Below are 20,225 nucleotides of genomic sequence, written 5' to 3'. Positions count from 1 at the left end.
GTGACTTCATGTCACACTCATAGCCAAGACTACAGTTGACATTGACACCCAGCCTATGTAGGCACCAAAATATTGACTACATACTGATCAAGGGCTCATACTCAATGGACCATATGCAATCCATGCCATACTAACATAATTGTATACTTACATCATAAATGAATGACAGTTGGCTGCCAATTCATTTTTGGGACAAAATTCTGAATTCAAAATTGCTACATGCTTTTTTTAGCACGAAAGAGGGGATTATAAAAATAATTAAAAAGCCAGTGACCAGTCCAAAAATGTTCTATGGTTTTATGGGACACAAACATCAGTCCCATAGGATCTTGCCTGCACTATTCCTACAAAGGGACACCTCCCAAGGGAGGGGCATCTAGGGGGCAGGCCAGTCACCAAGGGGACAAGACGAAGGAGGACTGGATTGGGTTTTGGAAGGGATGGAATCAGGAGAGGGGGTGGGACAATTGCAGTGGTAGGGTCAGATGGAAGGGGGTGTGGGTCAACTGCAGGGGTAGGGTCAGATGGAGGAGGGGGTGGGTCAATTGCAGTGGGAGGATCAGATGGAATGGAGGGGTCAACTGCAGTGGGAGGGTCAGGTGGAAGAGGGGATGGGCTGGGCTTGATGAGTTTGGGAATTCTGTAATGAGTAAGGGTCTACAAAGGAATAGGGAGGGTAGTTTACTTCTTGGGACAGGCTTTCCTGGGTGTGGAGGTACTGGGCTGGGATGTTGAATTATGGGTTTCTGTAGGGGGTTGGGACTTCTTAGACTGGGGGAATTTCCTTTTGGGAGGAGGTTTGTGGCTACTTTTTTAGCAGTGTGTTGGGGGTTACTTTGTGAATGGCAGGGGTGGGAGGGTGGATTTCTTCTTGGAGGGGGTTGGTAGTTTTAGGTAGAAAAGAGGTCAAGGGCAAAGAGGTGGTATTTCTGGGCAGAGAGGGAATGAGGCGAGGCAAGAAGAGGGGTTTTGGAGGCAGTGGGTTGTGAGGTCTGCGGCATATCTTTGGATGCTGGTGTGTTGTCTGGTGGTATGTCTGTGGTGGTGAGTGTGATGTCTGTCTTGTGTGTGTGCATGCTTGTGTGTTTGCTCTTATGTCTGTGTGTTTATGTGCTGTGTGTAGCTTTTGAGGTGCATGCATGCTTATGTTTGTGTTTGCTTGGGTGGAGAGTAGTTGGGATTGTGGATGAGGAAGAGGCAGGAGGGAGGTGGGACAGCTGGATCTGGGATAATGCTGTTGTCAGTGTGGAGGCCAGAGCATGACTGGATCGCTGTAGGGCAGACATGCCTGAGTGAATGGCCTCCAGGAATTATATCATTTGTGTAAGATAATCGGTATGCACCTGGAGCACATGCAGCACTGATGTCTGACCCATAGAGATCTGCCTCAGGATGTTGATAGCTTCCACACTCAGTGCAGCGGGGGAGACAGGGGCAGGGGTTGAGGTGCCAGGCACAAAGGAGATGCCTGAACTTCTAGGGGATCGGCCACGTACAATGAGCTGGGGAGCAGCTAGGAGTGTTGGGAGGGCAAGGGTGGTGGTGGGCTCTGATGAAGAGGATCCAATCCCTGTGTCATCCACCATTACTTGAGAGTCCTCACTGGAGCTTGTTGTCCAGCAGACAGGTGTTTTTTCCAACATGCCCTCAAAGAGGCTCCCTTCACCCTCCGTGCTACTTTGTAATGAATGTGCCTTCTCATCAATAAGCCACACCCAAACCCTGCACTACGTTTTTGGAGGCAAATACACCACTGCAACTTTAAATAATATACTTTAAGCAGCACTCCCTAAAGATGAGGAAAAGACCCAGCACTCTCTTTAGGCGAGGAAAGAAAACAAATCCGGGTGCATTTAAAATAACACACACATGTTTATTAATGCAATATTTTAGAAAGGCAGGCCGAATATAGCAATAATTGCAGACTCCCAAAGTGAACAATTAAATGAACAATTGAAATAGAAAGCAGTATATACAAATAACAAAGAGTAGAACATATATATATAAAATGGTTAGGAACACCTCACCGATTGAATTTGCATCATCCTTGCCAACTCAAGCTGGGGAAACCGTCAACAGCCCAGGAAGGAGTTCAATCAGGACTCAAGTTCTGTCTCCTCCACAGCAATGCGTCTATTCTGTGGTGAACTTCCGCCTGGCGCCAAGATTCCCAGCTTAAATATCATTACTAAAAGTGGGGCTAAGCTTCTAGAAAACCTCAGCACCCCTTCTCATTAGAAAAGACCGAGCTGGCTCTACCAGTCTGCATCAAGGCCAAGACGGAGGCTGGCCAAGCTCCTGTATTTTGACTCTGAGGCAGAGTTGCACATTCCACAGATAATATCCAGTTCACTCTGGTCAGTGAAGAGCGAAAAAAAAGTGAGGAGCAGAAACATGCCTTCCCCACTTTTCAGCTACGTGCGAACACAGAAAAGAATGACATGATGCCATGTCAAAGCCAATAGTAATTCTCAAAACCCAAACAACTCGCAAGCGCTGTTGGGCACAAAGAAAAGCTTGAAGCAAGGCAAAGTCAGAAAACAAGATGGCATGAGGCCATGTCAAAGCCAATAGTAAGATTATTATTATTATTATTATTAAAAAAACTTATATAGCGCACAGCTACCCTGGGGCATCCCGGCGCTATGAACAGTGCATCAACCGTGAACCATGAGATGGTTAGACCAGCTCACACAGGAAACAAGTGTGTTTTCAGGCCCCTACGAAAACGCACGATGCAGGTCTCAGCACGAAGTTTTAGTGGCAGAGAGTTCCAGAGGGTTGCTGTGTGCACAGAAAAACGTCTCCCGCCCGTGCGCGATCTTTTTACTCTCGGGACGTGGAGCAAGCATTTCTGATCGGACCTTAGCGCTCTGTTCGCTTTGTAAGGCACTACCAGGTTCCTCAGGATAGATGGTCCGTTACCCTGAAGAATTTTGTGTGCGGTGCAGAGTGCCTTAAACTTCACTCTCTCCCGCACCGGTAACCAGTGCAGAGCCTTAAGGGCGGGTCTGGCAGATTCTGTTCTGGGGATGCCCATAAGTAGTCTGGCCGCCGCATTTTGCACCTGCTGAAGTTTGTTAAAAGTGGATTCAGGGGCGCCTAGAAAAAGACCATTGCTATAGTCAAGGCGAGATGTTATCAGCCCCTGAATCAACAACTTCCTCGATGAAAGGGGAAGGAGCGGGAAAATTTTCCGAGCAGCCCGCAGCAGGGCAAAACATACTCCCGCAGTTCTTTTGGCATGAGTTCTGAAGGAGAGATCTTGCTCCAGCCAGACTCCCAGGCTCTTAATCTCATCTTTCATGGTGGGGAAGTCACCCATACAGCTTGGCCAGCATGTTAATGGCAATGAGGGAGCTTTGTTTCCAAGTAACATAATCTCTGTTTTAGAGCCGTTCAGCTTCAAAGATGAACTGCTCATCCAGGCGTAGACATCCACCAGGCATGAGTGCAACAAGTCAGGGTTCTCCAACAGTTGAGGAAGGGCGACCACCAGCTGAGTATCATCAGCATAGCTGATGATCTTGATGTTAAAAGGGGCCACCACATCCTCCAGGGGGGCCATATAGACATTAAATAATGTCGGGCTCAAGGCCGAGCCCTGCGGCACCCCCCACTGGAAAGAGATGGATGAAGACTTGTTGCTACCTTCCCAGACCTGGTAAGACCGGTCTTCAAGAAATGAACCAAGCCACTTCAAAGCGGCCCCTGCCACGCCCACCTCTGACAGTCGTTGAGTCAACACCCGATGGTTCACGGTGTCGAATGCGGCACTCAGATCCAGGAGGATCACTGCCACTGATCCTCCCGAATCTAAGATGCGTCTGGATTCTTCAACGACTGCCAGGAGGGCCGTGTCAGTACCTTGACCGGGACGAAAACCGGTCTGCGAGTCTCGGAGCAGACCATTCGACTCTAAAAAGTTGGAGAGTCGAAGATTTGCAAGCTTCTCAGCAATTTTGCTGAGGCCTGGCAGCAGAGAGATGGGCCTGTAGTTGGCCAGCTCCGCCGTGTCAAGGTTAGATTTTTTTAACAATGCCTTGACCACAGCTTTTTTCCAGCTGGGTGGCACCAGCCCATGAGAGAAAGAGGCATTTATTAGGTCCGTAATGGGCCCTCCCACAGCGGTTGCTGCTTGCTTTAAAATTCTAAAAGGAACTGGGTCCATAGGGGAGCCGCTTTTTATGGAGGCTATGGCTTTTAGCGTTTCAGCTTCTGAGACTGGGCCAAACATGTCCAGGGAAGTGTGTTGCTCTTTCCCCTGAGTTGGAGGGAGCTCTTTTTGGGTCCCTTGCTGTTTAGTAACCTGGGGAAGGGAGTTGAGTATTTTCACAATTTTAATGTGAAAAAAATCGGCCAACTCCTTGCACTTCTGAGGATCGTGGGTGACTGCTGGTTCAGGGACTTTAAGAGTTCTTGCACCACCTTAAATGTTTCCCTGGAGGAGTTTGAGGCAAGTTGTATACGTTCCTCAAAAAATTGTGCTTTTGCCAAGCGGAGGGCTGCTTTGTAGGCCCTCATCGCTATCCAGTAGTCCTTGCGCTTAGCGGCATCAAATTTCTTCCTCCAGGCCCTTTCAAGTTTCTTACATCCTTTTTTAAGCAGGCGGAGCTCAGCCGTAAACCAAGGAGCAGAGCCAATTCTTTTTTCCCTCTTCTGTATCGTTTTCATAGGAATGAGGGTATCAAGCGAGGCTTTGAACCACCTGTTAAGGTCAGCATCGCCTTTAATCGGGTCTGACTCAGATGGAGGTTGTACTTTTGCCAGGTTGTGGGTCCAATCGTTGATCGATAGTCTGGACCATACGCGGTCCACCACAACCGCTTGATGTGTCGGTGTTGAGGGCAGTTTGACTTGCCATTCCACCGCAACTAAAGAATGGTCTGACCATGGGAGAGGGAGGGCTGGTCTCGCCTTAAGCCGGGGGATGTTAGAAAAGACTGGGTCCAATAAGTGGCCCTTCTCGTGTGTGGCTCCTGTATTAATTAACTGGAGATCACAGGCAGTCAGATCGCCTTTGAGATCTGAGGCAATTATGTCTGCGGTGTCATTAAAATGCAGATTCAAATCCCCTAAGACAATAAAAGAGGAAGTGGATGTCGCCAGCAGTGTTACTGTTTCCATCACAGAACTTACGAAGTTGCCCACACTGCCCGGGGGCCGGTAAATCAACAGGCCTGCCAGTGTCACCGTGGGGGATATCTGCAGTGAAAAGTGGCAACTTTCACAATTAGCCACAAGTCCATCCCGGGCCCTACATTTAAAGCTGTCTCGGTAAATAACAGCAAGACCACCTCCTCGTCCATCAGGTCTGTCCAAGTGAAATATGAGAAAGCCTGGTGGGAGGGCTAATACAATGTCAGCGTCAGAACTGGAAGTAATCCAAGTTTCTGACAGAAACAGGATGTCCAATTCCTGCTCCTGAATGAGGGAATGAAGTTCCACTGCATGACGCGGAAGTGACCTGCAGTTGAGCAGACCCCAGAGTAAGGTGCTTTTACCTGAGTGGAGAGGATTTAAGACGTCCAGTCCTTGTGGGGATAATGCTGGAGCGCCAGTGTTGACGACAGGGTGGCTTTCAATGGGCAGGATGCGTAGTGCAAATAGCTCCTCTCGAGAGTAGGTAAGATGCCGTGGTAGTATGTTGGACATAATGCCAGGCCCCAGGCCCGTCTGAGCCCGGACGAGCCCAGACGGGCAGGACTCTGGCTGGACTCCGGCGTGAGTCCGGCGACTCCACTGCGCGTCTCCGCTGCGCGTCGACATGGCGAGCTTTAAATAGGGGCGTCAAGTCCTGACTGCGAGGCTAGGGCGCTGGCCGAAATGGCTCCGCAATGACTCCCTGCCTGACCCAAGATGGCGGTGAAAGTCGAGGAGAGTGTTTCCAGAGTCTAAGTGATTCCGCTCCCAACAGCGGTGCCTGTTGCTTTTAAATGCGGTGAGCGCTATGTATGGGGAACAAAAAGTAGATTTAAAATATTAAAAAAGACAAACTTTAAGAGACTTTAAGATCTTTAAGAAACTTTAAGATCTTCATAATTCTCAACAATGTACAACACAATGCACATTTCTGAACAACTGCTTAGAGTATCACATACTTTATCTCTCAATGTTCTATAGCATCACATACTTTATCTCCTAATGTACAACACCAAGTACGTGTGTGCATCACGGCTCACAACACTGCACTTTGAAACCAAAAAGTACATTCCACACCTCTCTCTCTCTCTCCCATGCTTTCAAGTGCACATCCCACACCTTCTATTCTTGGCAAGACTGTTCTACTTCATGACAGCTCCCACTGAAAGACAGCAATATTACAAGAAATAAGAAAAACAGGCATATGCAGTACCGTCTCATATATCCAGGCTAGGGTAAAATAACCTACTAAAGTCAGTTAAAATGATGGTGGTCGATGGTCATCATAAGGTGCCAAATCACACGAGTGCCTCTTTCACTTCACACTGGTTCCCTCTTGCTCGGACTCAGCACTGGAACACGTCTGGCAAGCTGCTTCCCCAAGTACCATGGTGCTGCTTCCTCTGCTTGCTCGTTCTGATGCTTGTGTACTTGACACATAGATTTCATCACAACTCTTCCAAGATTACCCAACTACATCAATCGGAGTTCTGCGTTAAATTTTTATACTGTTCCATTAAAACCACAGCTTAGTATGCCTGTAAGCCTAGGCACCCTCACACATGATGATGTCAGCGACATTGTACGTAACAAAATCAAATTTCACAACCACAATGTCAACTACTTCACTGTGTACCATCTAATACATTGTCTTTCGGCACTGACGGCCTTTTGTCATGACACACCTGTCTCAACAAATGCCAGGGAGTTTAGAACTCACAATGGGATAGAAGTCACACAATTGAATTGAGACACGGTCTCTATTCTGCAATCCCTATTCATCCATTTTGCAACCAGTGGGTTTAGTGTTACAGGTCACACACCTTTCTTGTCAAACATCATTGCTTAGGCCATATCACACAGATAACAATGATTGTTCTCATCTGTCCTGTAGCTTACGTTGTAGGCTGTCAGGTCACACATCACACCTCCCATCATGACCTTGTGCTCCAAAGACCAGTCCACAGTGTTCGCCATCTTGCTAGTCCACTTTCCACTCACTGTCAGGTAAGCATAGTTCCAGGGTTGCTGTTTTTTCTGGTTGGGAGGAAGAGTGTTTTACACTGACTCCATCTCCCATCGGACACTGACCTACACAAACCTTCCCACCCAGCGCCAAAGCCTGCCTGGAACTCTGTTTTCCTGACAGTGAGTGGGAATGGACTAGCAAGATGGCACACATTGATGCCTTGTGTCTGAGTTGAAAACAATTCCCATTGTGGCCTTGTGCTCCAAAGACCAGTCCTCAGTATCAGCCATCTTGCTAGTCCATTTACACTCACTGCCAGTTAGCCATAGGCCCAGATGAAGTGGTTGTGCTGGAGGAGGAGTTGTTGCCATTACTCCAAGTGCCATCAGACTCTGCCTTACACATACTCTTCCCACCCATCCCAACCAGTCTACCTGGAACTCTGCTTTCCTGACAGTGAGAGGATATGTACTGGCAAGATGGTTGACACTGGGGACTTGTGTTTCAAGCACAAAGCCTTGCTGTGATTATAGAAGAAGTGTGTGCATGGCAAATGTTTTAAGCCTTTTCATTGCAGGTATGTGGTTTATCTATATTACTTACACATCACATGATCATTGACAATTATTTTTTTAATTTAAAGACTGTCATTTAGTTAACTGGGTCCGTTACAGAGATGTCTGCAGTGGTGTAAATGCTAACATTATGGGAACGTGGAGTACCTCCTTACCAGACTCCGTTCCTCTTGTGATTCCATACACGCTCTCCGGCGGAAGGGTGGCATGCACATTCTCCTCTCAGGTAGTAAAGTGCACAAGTGGTGCAGGAGGGCCACCACCAGTCCATAGTGTGTTCTGATGTTGGGCACACAGTTTTCTGACCCTCCTTCTCACTTCGTGCCTCCTTCTCCTGATATCATCCAGCGAGTGCAGGACAGGTGTTTCAGCGTTCACCTTGTTAACTATACTGTCCCACATACTATTTTCCTGGGTGTTGGGGGTCTGTTGGACTAGGTTCCGGAATAAATGTGGCTCTACGTTGATGATTTTATTTATAAGCACTATCAACTCCTTATCTTTAAAATGTGTCTGCTTCCTCTTGAACATGGTGAGGGTGAGTGTTGAGGGTGAGGGTGAGTGTGAATGTGAATGTGAAATAGAGGGTGTATTGAAGAAAAGGAATTTGTAAAAACATTGTGATATGTGTAAGTAGTGGGGTGAATGCAGTGTGTGAATGTGTGCAAGGTTGAGAGCAGGGAATGGACAAGGACTCCTCTCTTGGGCTAGCAACAGTATTGTTTGAGCAAAGGTTCATAGTCATTTCTTGGGTCTTTATATAGGTGGTCTGGAGGGTGTGCCTAATATTTATTAAAAAAATTATTTGGCACTGCCTTTGCTTGTTCTTGTGGCTGATTTTTGTATTTTACACATGCCATATGGAACCCAAACTGCATGGATCCGCAACTGCATTGGATGCATCATATTCTCTTTGGCGAGACAACCGATGCTTGTTCGGGAACTGAATGCCTATACAAAATCCTTTCCGAATGACTCTGAGTTTTACCTGCTGTGCTTCCGGTGGAGAGATTACGGACGTATCGGTTGGAATGTTTTGGAGGATGAGTTGGTCAGAAGGTCTTTCTGATCAACATTGTAATGAGGCCCAAAGTGTGATCTAAACAATATGACTGCCTTTTAATTTTGCAAGGGCTTTCATTATCCATTAATATTGTATTTCAGAGGCACCATACACTGGTGTAAACTGCAAAGATACTGCATCCCGCTATATCAGATTGTGTCCCTTATTACTAAAAAGCTACTAAACAAATTCAGTTCAAATAACAACAATGAGGCTTTCCACCCCATAATCTATAATCCTGCCAAATCTCATGTAAATCTGCTCAACCATTTGTCGCTGGCTTAGAATAAAAAATATTATATAAAATGCATTGGTAGAAAAACGTGTTTTGGGGCCCCTTTTTTCTTTGCACACTCTTACATAACCACCATTAAACTTTGCATCAGCAGCCAATGTAGAGAAAGGAATAGGTCTGCAAATTTTATGTTGATTAGTCAAAATGTGGCAAAGTTATTACCAATCAAACATCCGGAGCATTTCTGTCTCTCAGAGTCTTGACTATAACTACAGAATGGATAATGCCTCTCTAAATATCTATATATGTATCCCTGTAACCTTTGTTTTTTGAGTGATTTTAGAAGGCTCTTCAAATTCTATTACCTAGCTAAGATGTTCCTATAACCTTTTCAGTGAATTTCAATGTTTTTAAAAATGTAATTTCCTAACTATAATGTTCCTGTACCCATTTTAGTGTTTATATTTGTCTATATATATATATATATATATATATATATATATATATATATATATATATATATATATATATATATATATATATATATATTACCTACTGGCAATAGCCAGTAGGTATATATAGTTAGGACCTAGCTACCATAGGAAATCCGCAACATTCTATTGGGAATAACTTTGGCGCCGGTTGAAAAATTTGCGTGTAATTTTCCAAAATTTTGGCCAGCTCCGCTGCGCTCCTTCCCTGAAAGTTTCGGGGAGATTCGTGAAGTGGGGGCCTTTGCTATATTTGGTGAAAATTGCACCAGTGGTTTTTATGAAAATTAACTTCAAAAACACATATATATCTGGGCAGAGCCTAACCACACATCTCATCGTGAGATCTGATTGGCTGTCAGCACTTCATCCAAGAAGTGTTGGCAGCCGTCTTGGGACCAATATACATGATAGCACCTCATTAAAAAGCATTGTAGTTAATAGCTTTAGGACTTTAGTTACATTATAAATCATTTGTTGATGGTACCATACTCATTTTAGGAATTGTGGTGTGTTCTAAGGTGATTTTACCATGTGAAAAAGCCTTCTGCTGGGATATCATGAATCATGTTTGAAAGAAAACTATTATCTCATGCTTTTCCCACAGTGGTTTGGAAGGGGATCTATAGGCTAAACTGAAAGCATATTTTCTGTAAATTCACATTATCTTTCTCAGTCATGTGAGAATGAAGTCTGACATTCTCAGTAAAACATGTACATCCAACAAGGACAGAGACTGTCAGTTGATCTTTGTGTTCTACTGCAGCCTCCTAGAGTGTTCTAAAGAACAACTAGAGCGCTAACAGTCCTACTTATTACAAAGGTATGGCACACCTGAAGCCATCTTGATTGGAATAAAGTGGTAACTCCACAAACATTTAATTTAAAAAGGAACAAAATGAGGGGGTATATTTTGCCATAGAAAGTATGATTAGTGCTGCAGAAAGAAAAATTAGGGCACATTTTGAGTGACTTCCCAAATCCTCTTCTATTTCATTATAAAATTCTGACATGCAGTCTCCCAAGATAGCCACCAGAGACAAAAGAGCCCAAATGTAGCCCAAATATCACCCAGATGTAGCCCAAGTATAGCCCAATGACAGAATGTCCCAGAGTGTTCTAAAGAACAGCTAGAGCGCTAACAGTCTTACTTATGACAAAAGTATGGCACACCAGAAGCCATCTTGATTGGAAGGAAGTTGTAAGTCTGAAAACATTTAATTTAAAAAGGAACAAAATGAGGGGGTTCATTTTGCCATACAAAGTATGATTAGCAGCAGACTTCCCTGGTGAGCAGTAGCTTTACTACAGTGATCTAATGAGCAACTAGAGTGCTAACATTCAGAATTTATGGCAAATGTGTGACACATCTGAATGCCTTCTTGATGGAACCAAAGTAAACAAGCAGTAGATCTCGCCCTCCTTTAAGTTAAAGCCATTCTGTTTGTAATGAGGTGGCTTTTTAGCTTTGCTCTTATTAGTGTTTTTAAAACTTTCATGTAAATAACATGCATATGTATGCATGCATTTATATTTGTATTTATATAGATATGCAGATTATATATGTTTATATATGTATGTATATATATATATATATATATATATATACACATACCTAAATGCATATGCATATATATGCATATATTTATGTGTATATGTGTGCGTGTAGAGAGAGGTAGAGAGGTAGAGGTGTAGAGGTAGAGAGGTAGAGGTAGAGAGGTAGAGGTAGAGAGGTAGAGACTAGTGGAGAAAGAAGTAGAGAGAGGTAGAGAGGTAGAGAGAAGAGAGTGAGTAATAGAGTAGAGAGTGAGTAGTAGAGAGTAGTAGAGAGCAGTAGAGAGAGTAGCAGAGAGTGAGTAGTAGAGAGTAGTAGAGTGAATAGTAGAGTGAGTAGTAGAGATTGAGTAGTAGAGAGTGAGTAGTAGAAAGTAGTAGAGAGTAAGTAGTAGAGTGAGTAGTAGAGAGCAGTAGAGAGTGAGTAGTAGAGAGTAGTAAAGAGTGAGTAGTAGAGAGTAGTAGAGAGTGAGTAGTAGAGAGTAGTAGAGAGTGATAGTAGAGAGTGAGTAGTAGAGAGTAGTAGAGAGAGAGTAGTAGAGAGTGAGTAGTAGAGAGTAGTAGAGAGTGAGAAGTAGAGAGTGAGTAGTAGAGGGTAGTAGATAGTGAGTAGTAAAGAGTGAGTAGTAGAGAGAGAGTAGTATAGAGTGAGTAATAGAGAGTAGAGAGTAGCCGAGAGTGAGTAGTAGAGAGTAGTAGATAGTGAGTAGTAGGGAATGAGTAGTATGTATGGGGCCGATTTGTGGGGCTTTAGGCCAGTTACATCGCTTCAGGTCACAGAGGACAATTTTTTAAAAACACTTCTTTCCCTCCCAAGATCCACAGCAAGCTTCATAGTTCATCAGGAATGCGACGTGGGTTACTTGGAGGATAAAATTGCCATGGCCCCCCTACTAAAATGGTTGGCAGTCTGGTTAAACCCAGAGCTTGAAGTGAACCATGAAATTTTAAAAGATTGTTTATTGCTAGATCACTGGGAAAAGATTCCCTGGTTGAAATATGTGCAACAAATGTGCGAAAAGCTGGGCCGGCCCGAATTGTTCGATAAACCCTCTAGTTTGGTGAAAGGAGACTTGAAATGGGCAAAAAACACTTTTTTGCTGAATAGAGGAATGGACAGAGAGGGCAGGGAGCTGTTAAAGCCCTCTGTCAGGACCCATCAGCTGATCGTTTCCTCTGGCTCTGAACCGGAACTGTACCTTAAAGTTGTAAATAATGCCAATCATAGGTACTTGCTAACGAGGTTCCAATTGAATAAAATTCACCTTCTAATTTCTGGCAGCCCTGTCTGGACCAGGAGCACGGACTTAGATTTATGCAAATGCGACGGCTGTTCAATTATGGACACTGCTCACTTTTTGTTTTTCTGTGATCACTTCAAGGGCATTAGATCAAAATTTATTATACCATTGTTAAAAGGAAAAGGCTTTAGGCAAGTGAAGCCAGCTTTGTTGTACCTTCAACTTTTGACAGAAATATGGGAAATCTTTAACGTGGCAAAATTTTTAACCATAGCAGTGAGACTTGACAAAAAGATCGCTTGGTCCTAGTTGATTTTCCATAAATGTTAACCACTGTATGAATTCTTCAATTAGGTGATCAATGTTTATGTTGTTTTTAAACTCTTGCCACCATGTACTGCATATCTTATTGGGCCATCCCTGTTTTTTATATATGTTGTATTTTATCATATATTATGCAGCCTGGTGACCTGTGGACCTTTTTAATGCTTGTACACTTTTATGGTTTTTGTGATTTAAACCGAATAAAGTATCTTTTGACTTTGACTTTGAGTAGTAGAGAGAGAGTAGTAGAGAGTAGGAGAGTAGTAGAGAATGAGTAGTAGAGAGTGAGTATTAGAGAGTAGTGGAGTAGTAGAGAGTAAGTAGTAGAGAGTAGTGGAGAATATTCCAACGTTTGGCACAGCACCACTTGCACAATAAGTCCAATCAAATCATATCACTTAGAGTCCTTATTGAAGCGCTGAATCTTGGTGCATATTCAAATGCTTTTATTTTCCTTAAGTTTATGTACCACAGCCAGCTGACGCGTTTAATTCTGTACAACAGAACTTCTTCAGGGCGTTCTTATTTCCTTCAAGTTATGTCGGTATCCTGTTGTCATATAACTAGATATTTCTTCCAAATGTTAGACAAGACGTAAGTACATTCTTATTCAAAGTGACTAGGTATCAATTTTACCCACACAATTCGGGCAGACTTGAGTAATTTATAGCATCCTCAAAGTCAGTCTTTCAAAAATTCCGAAGTATAGGACATGATAATCCAAATCCAAATGTTTCTCAAGAAAAGTCATTTTCCATCGTTCGGAATTTCGGCGTTTGGGCAGATATGACCCAGAGACCCCCAGTATGCAAGGGGAATTAGTCCCGCCTCTGCAAACGCGCCAGTGGCCTGCGTTGCAGAGAGGTGTAAAAAGAGGCATAGCCTCATTACACCTCTTTGCAATGCAGCCCCCTGGCGCATACTGGAGGTTCCAGGTGGGCTAGTTGGCCCCCAGGGACCCCCGGTATGCAAGGGGAATTAGTTCCCCCTCTTCAAACATGCACGGGGGCTGCGTTGCAGAGAGGTGTAAAAAAGGGTGTGGCCTCAATACACCTCTCTGCAATGCAGCCCCCTGGCACATACTGGAGGCCCCTGGTGGGCTAGTTGGCCCCCAGGGACCCCCAGTATGGAAGGGGAATTAGTTCCCACTCTGCAAACACGCCAGGTGGCTGCGTTGCTGAGAGGTGTAACAAGGGGCATAGCCTCATTACACCTCTGCAATGCAGCCCCCTGGCGCATACTGGAGGTTCAAGGTGGGCTAGTTGGCCCCAGGGGCCCCCAGTATGCAAGGGGAATTAGTTCCCCCTCTTCAAACATGCACGGGGGCTGCGCTGCAGAGAGGTGTAAAAAGGGGCATGGCTTCATTACACCTCTCTGCAATGCAGTCCCCTGGCGCATACTGGAGATTCCTGGTGGGCTTTCAGATCTTATATAGTTAGAATTAGCATTAAAAAAAACCTTTGAAATTCACTGAAAAAAACATAGGTTTCAGGTCTTATATAGTTAGGAATCAGTGATGTCATTTGAGATGTCATCAGTGATGTCACTGACCATGTCATGAATGATGTAATATGTGACATCATCAGCAGTGGATTGCGGGTGCGCGAAATATAGTTAGTACAACTAACTATATAGGAGCAATTTCAATGGTTTTGTGTGAGTGAAATGTCCAGCTAACTATAACACCCCTAAAACTTATAGTTGTTTGAGTGAATTTTAAAGGTTTATTAAATGCTAATTCCTAACTATATAAGGCCTGAATCCTATGTTTTTTTCAGTGAATATATATATATATATATATATATATATATATATACTTGAATGCCTGAGAGGGTCTGTAAGTGGGTGCATGAGTCTCTGAATGAGCCTGTGAGTGGGTGCATGAGTCTCTTGGTGGGTCTAACAGTGAGTTTGTGAGTCTCTGTGAGGGTCTAACAGTGGGTTTGTGAGCCTCTGCAGGGTTTTCTGAGTCGCTCTGTGAGAGGGTGTGACAGAATATGTGGCTCTGTAAGTGGGTGCATGAGTGTCTGAATGGGACTGTGAGTGGGTGCACATGTCTGAGTAGTTATGTGAGTAGGTGCATGAGTACCTGAGTGGGTTTTGTGAGTGGGTATCATAGTATCTGAGTACATCTGTGAGTGGGAGCATAACTGTCTGAGTAGGTGTCTGTATACCAGTGAGAGTCTGCATAGGTCTGAGAGTGGGTGTGTTAGGGGATGTGTGGGTGGGTACATAAGTGTCTGAGTGGGTCTGTGAGTGGGTGTATTAGTGTCTGAGAGGGCCTGTAATTGAATGTGTGAGTCTACAGTTTTGCACACATTTCTGTCATGACTCGCTCCCTGCATTCTTGTGACCACCAACAGGGGGCTGAACTGTGGGACTCTCCAGGGTTCTAATTAGCTTCCAGACCATCTCCTTCATGTACATACTGACTTCCAGCAATTTGGACTCTACTGGCAAATTTTCATCCATTCCCAAACCATGCCGGGTTTTGTGAAAGCCAGCCACTCATGCTTGAAGCCAGTCTGCCCCTGTTTGACACTCCATTACCTGGAATTCCCTGCTCACTGCTTAGTCTCTACCCCTGCAGGTCAAGGATCGGTGGGGGAATTCAGCTAACCTGGAGCTGGCTGCTGCTAGCCTGCTCACACCTGATGAATGTGATTAATGTGTGCTCTTTTAAGCACCAGCTCCCTTCAGTCCAGGGTTGGTCATAGTAGCTGTCTTCCGGTGAGACCGATTCTTGTTCCCTGAGCTTTTGATATTCCTTGATTCATGAGCTATAGTTAATCCTTTTTCCTTGATTCCTGAGCTATAGCTATTCATTGTGCTTGAATTAGCACTGCTGCAGTGCTACCTTGTTTCCTGAGTTCCTGAGCTATAGTTATTCTCTGTTCCTGTTCCTGAGCTTCAGATATTTCTTTTTCCTGATTGCACTGCTTGAAGTGCTCCCTCGATTCCTTGTTTCCTGGGCTGTAGCTATTTCCTGTTTCCATGAACTAGCACTTCCTGCAGTGCTACCTTGTTTTCTGAGCTATAGTAAATTCATATTCCTGAACTAGCACTGCTTGCTGTGCTACCTTGGCTCTTAAACATTTGCTCAATTCTTGTTTATGCTTCAGCACATCCTTCAGTTCTACAGTGTTTTCTTGGCTCCTGATACAGCACTATTCTAGTATACCCTTGTAGCCTCCCCTTCTGTGTATCCTTTTTGAGGCATGCCTTTCTTCCCATTTCCTTTGTTATAGTTCCTAGTTTGCTGTCTTTCTATTCCTGGTATCTTGCTTCTATTACCTTGTATGTTTGTTACCTGCTGTCTGCCACGTGTGCCCTGTGCAGTCCTTCTTTTCCTGTTAAGCACTCCTTCTTGCTAGCTCCTTGTCTATTTTGCTTGTGTTTGGTTCTACCCCTTTGATGTTACTGCCTGTTACTGCTGTTACTGCCTTGCGTGTTTCTGTTTCATTGGCATGATCCGTGGGCACAGCTGACAATCTAGGTGATGTTTCTTGCTCACTCTGTGAGCATTGTCTTTGAGTTACATTTGTAACATCACCATAGGTAACAGTTTCATAGACCCTGAATTTGCATTCATATCCTATGTGAGGGTATTTGCAGTTAGTATCTGTATCAGCAATTGTGGGTGAGGAACTTACTGAGCTTCAGTCTTACTGTGTGGATCTCCAGAGTGCTTTACCCCACATTTCCTTTATTGTTATTGTTATGTGTGTGTGTATATATGTCTTGGATATCCGTTTGGGTGTAGTTATTCTGAATGCTAAATCGCCTGTCGTTTTTGAGTCTTATGCATCTTGTTCCTTTGTGCAGGCTTTCCCTTTGGATCCCTGTTCTCCTCTGACTTCCTGTGTAATCCTGGGCAGTGTTGTACTCCTCTTTCTGTTTATGTTTTCTACCAAGTTGTCAGTCCTTGCCCAAGTCCCTGACAGTGTCTCAGACAGTCCCGGACAGTTTCCAGCCAAGCAGAGTACTTTCTACTGGTTAATTACTAAGTGTTACCTCCATGCGTAAATGTCCAATATGTAGTCAACTCTACAGCTGCATAATGAAGCAGAAGGAAATGACACCAGTGACCCTGTGTGTATTTGGGCAATGTGATTGTGATATGTATTTATCCAGAAATGTGTGATACCATAAATCTTCCTTTAGAGAAGACAACATAACTACAAAGAGGTAAGTCTCCACAAAACAATGGTCTTTTGTCTTAACTATATAAAGTAAGTTCTTCTTTGTTTGGTCGGAGATGACCTCAGATTCCTTGTCATCAAGAAGACCTCAAAAATATGGTCAGAAAACCTCAGGGGCACTTGTTGAGCTGTCCATCATCCTGGCAAAAAGAAGAGACACCTTTGCATACTACTAAGGTGGGCTGGGTCAAACTGTGAAGTTTCCAAGAGGTTTGTACATTTGAATACTCTTAGCAAGTTAAAAGAAGAACTATGGACTCTATTCTCAACAGGTACGGATAAGAAAGGACCCACTCACCACAGTTTCTGTAGATTGCACTCCAATAGTTCAATGAATAATTATATATGTAAATGCTTCCTGTTGAGCTTTAATTTTTGTGAAATGAACATCAGGGTCAGAATTGCCCTAGGGGACTCCATCCCTTGAGGCCCAGCCAAAACTGAGGACCTCATGGCTCCCCTCCCTGGGGTAATTTCGGCCTCAGGGACCCCATACCCTGGGGCTCGGCCATAATTCAATGAGGGTGGGGGGTTGCATGGTCTTCTTCCCTTGGCCAGTTTTGGTACCGGGATCCCAGGCATGACAGCCTGGGTGCCGTGGAGCCAATCCTTAGAGCTGCAGGAGGAGGGCCGTATGGCTCTCCTTCATTTTACTATGTAATTTTTGGTGGTGGCCTCCAGAGCCCTTAGAGCCATAGAAAGAGTGTCACCCAGCCTGCCTTTATTTTAAATAAGACTCAGCCAGGCCCGGGTAGTGGCAGTCCCAGTGTCTAAGTTTGGCCATCGATCCATCAAGCATGGACAGAGAAAGGCAAGGGTAAAAAAGTGTGTTTCCCATGTTAATTCCCATCAGAATTGTGAACACACCTACAACCTGAATTGCTGCCCGGAATTACACCAAATTTGGCAGAAAGCTAGCTCTTGGTTGTGAAAGTGTGCCTTTTGTTATTTGATGTAAACTCATTCAGTAGTTTTTGAGATATTGAAAGGGAACCACATTTATATATTTAGGGATGGGGATCCCCCTTGGATCCTCCTCCGATTTATAAATCATCAAACCAACAGGCATACTGTAATTGGCTGCTTGCAACCTGAGAGGAACATTGTAGCACCCATTTGGTTCACTGGGACTCAGTTCCCACAGGGAAAATAAAGTTAAAAAGTGATAGAAGGTATCAGGGTAGAGGAACCCCCTACCCCATGGGACTAATGGAAGGGTCTGTGAGGGACCCCTCAAAGGCAAGGAATTGTCCATAAACCTTTCTGTTTTACCACATGAGGATCTGCTGAGCATCGTGGATTCTGGGGAATTTGGGTGGCTCAGTGGATCCATACTGCAATTAAAATAAAAAAAACACTAACTCACATATCTTTACACCAACTCACATGCTCACTCCTACCCTCACTTATAGACTACCACAGCTTTCACACACCCAACCACACACTCACTTACATACCCACACTACCACTCTCTCACCCATGCAGCCACTCACACACCCACAAAACCACTTACACACCTACACAGCCACTCACACACTACTCACACACCAATAAAGTCACTCCCACCCCACTCACAGACCCACTCATCCAGGCACACACATACTCACACACATATACACTTACACACACACAACCACTCACTCCCCCAAGTTGCAGGAATGTTATAGTTACAAAATAGCATTACAAATGTCATAAAAATTCACTGAAAAAACAAACATTACAGCAGTAATATAGTTAGGAAATAAAATGTAATCAAAATCTTGGAAATTTACCGTAAAAAACAGGCTACAAAGATGATATAGTTAGGTTCAGATTTTACACACAAAAAATGATAGAAGTTCAGTAGTTATAGTTATCTCAATTAACTATAACTCAATCCCTAAGGTAAATATATCTCATTCTGTGGCCATGCACTGCAAATTTCCACACATATTACATCACTCATGACATCTTCTATGACATTTTTGATAATATCATGGCAACATTTGCAGTGAAATTATTGATTAGAAAACTGTGCATGGTGAGGGCATGAATTATTGATACTTCTAGGGCATGACTTATAGGGGCATATTACCAACCAATAGAGATAATTTTTGTCTCTAACTTATTTAGAGACAAAAATTATCGCCGCAAATCGGCAATTTTTATCGCAGATAAACCTTGCTATTAGCAAGGTTTATCGCAAATGCGATAAAAAACGGCCGCAATGCATGAATATCGCTGAAAAGTCAGCGATATTCATGCATTATCGAGCAAATGCTCTTAGCCATGTTATCCACCTCCCATTGGATAACATGGCTAAGAACTGCTCCTGGGCAAGTGTTAGCTTTTGGAGATATTCGCGCTTAGCGCGAATATCTCCAAAAGTTGGTAATAGGAGATAGCGATGTTAGCGACTGTTTTCAGTCGCTAACATCTTGGCACGCCCACTTTGCATGTCATTAGTGATAAATATCACTGACATGCAAAGCGGGGCCCAAGATGGTCACTATCTCCTATTAGCTGTCGCTAACTGGTGTTAGCGACAGCTTGGTAATAGGGAGATAATTTTATCTCCGCTTTCTTGGCTTTTAAAGCCAAAAAAGCAGAGATAAAGCCCCTTGATAATATGCCCCATAGTTACTTGAGATAACTATAACTGCTGAATTGCTACGGTTTTGTATGTGTAAAATCTGAACTTAACTATCATTTTGAGATGTCATCAATGTGTTAGAATAGGAAAATATGCTTTAGTATTGTTTATGAAAAGTTAGCATTCGCTGCACCATTTTATGAATGGACCCCATTTTAAATCATAATAGTAACTAATCCTTTGCCGTTTCCGAGAAACAGCCTTCTATAGGTTATGTTTCTTTGGAGCTGAGTACTGCAATACTAATGAATACACTGTTCTTATTAGGGCATACTTTTCCTGTTAGATGTAGGACTTATCCCAATCGTCTAGCGGTGGGCACAGGCAGAATGAGCTTAGAAAGCAGATAATGTAGTCCCAGCCTCAGTAGTGAAACCTACTCCTTTGTAATTTACTGTCCAGTTGCATCTGCTTGGAAAATTCCATGATGGGCATGCTTTCATTGATTTCAAAGTGTACATAATGTATTGTTATGTTTGTTAATGTTAGTCCCCCTCCAGCACTCCTAAGTGACTGGGCAGATTGGGCTCCACTCCGAGTCTATATGAATAAACAATAGTGGTTTGTATTCTCTACTGTCTGACCGACTCTTCATTTAGTAAGGAGTGCTAAGAGATGGTCGTGAATGACCCGGGTGACCCTATTTGGGCCATTCCCTTCAGTTGGCGCCTAAACAGGCACTCCTTCGGGTGAGTGACTCACCCACTTAGGGGACAGGGGGGGAGGTCAAGGCCATCGTCGGGTTGGACAGACACATCAGGGATCCCTTAACGAAGAGTTCCTGGTGCTCGCAGCTG

This window comes from Lissotriton helveticus, chromosome 7 (genome assembly GCF_964261635.1).
Source record: "Lissotriton helveticus chromosome 7, aLisHel1.1, whole genome shotgun sequence".
Classification (NCBI taxonomy): Eukaryota; Metazoa; Chordata; class Amphibia; order Caudata; family Salamandridae; genus Lissotriton; species Lissotriton helveticus.
This window is presented reverse-complemented; position numbering follows the sequence as displayed.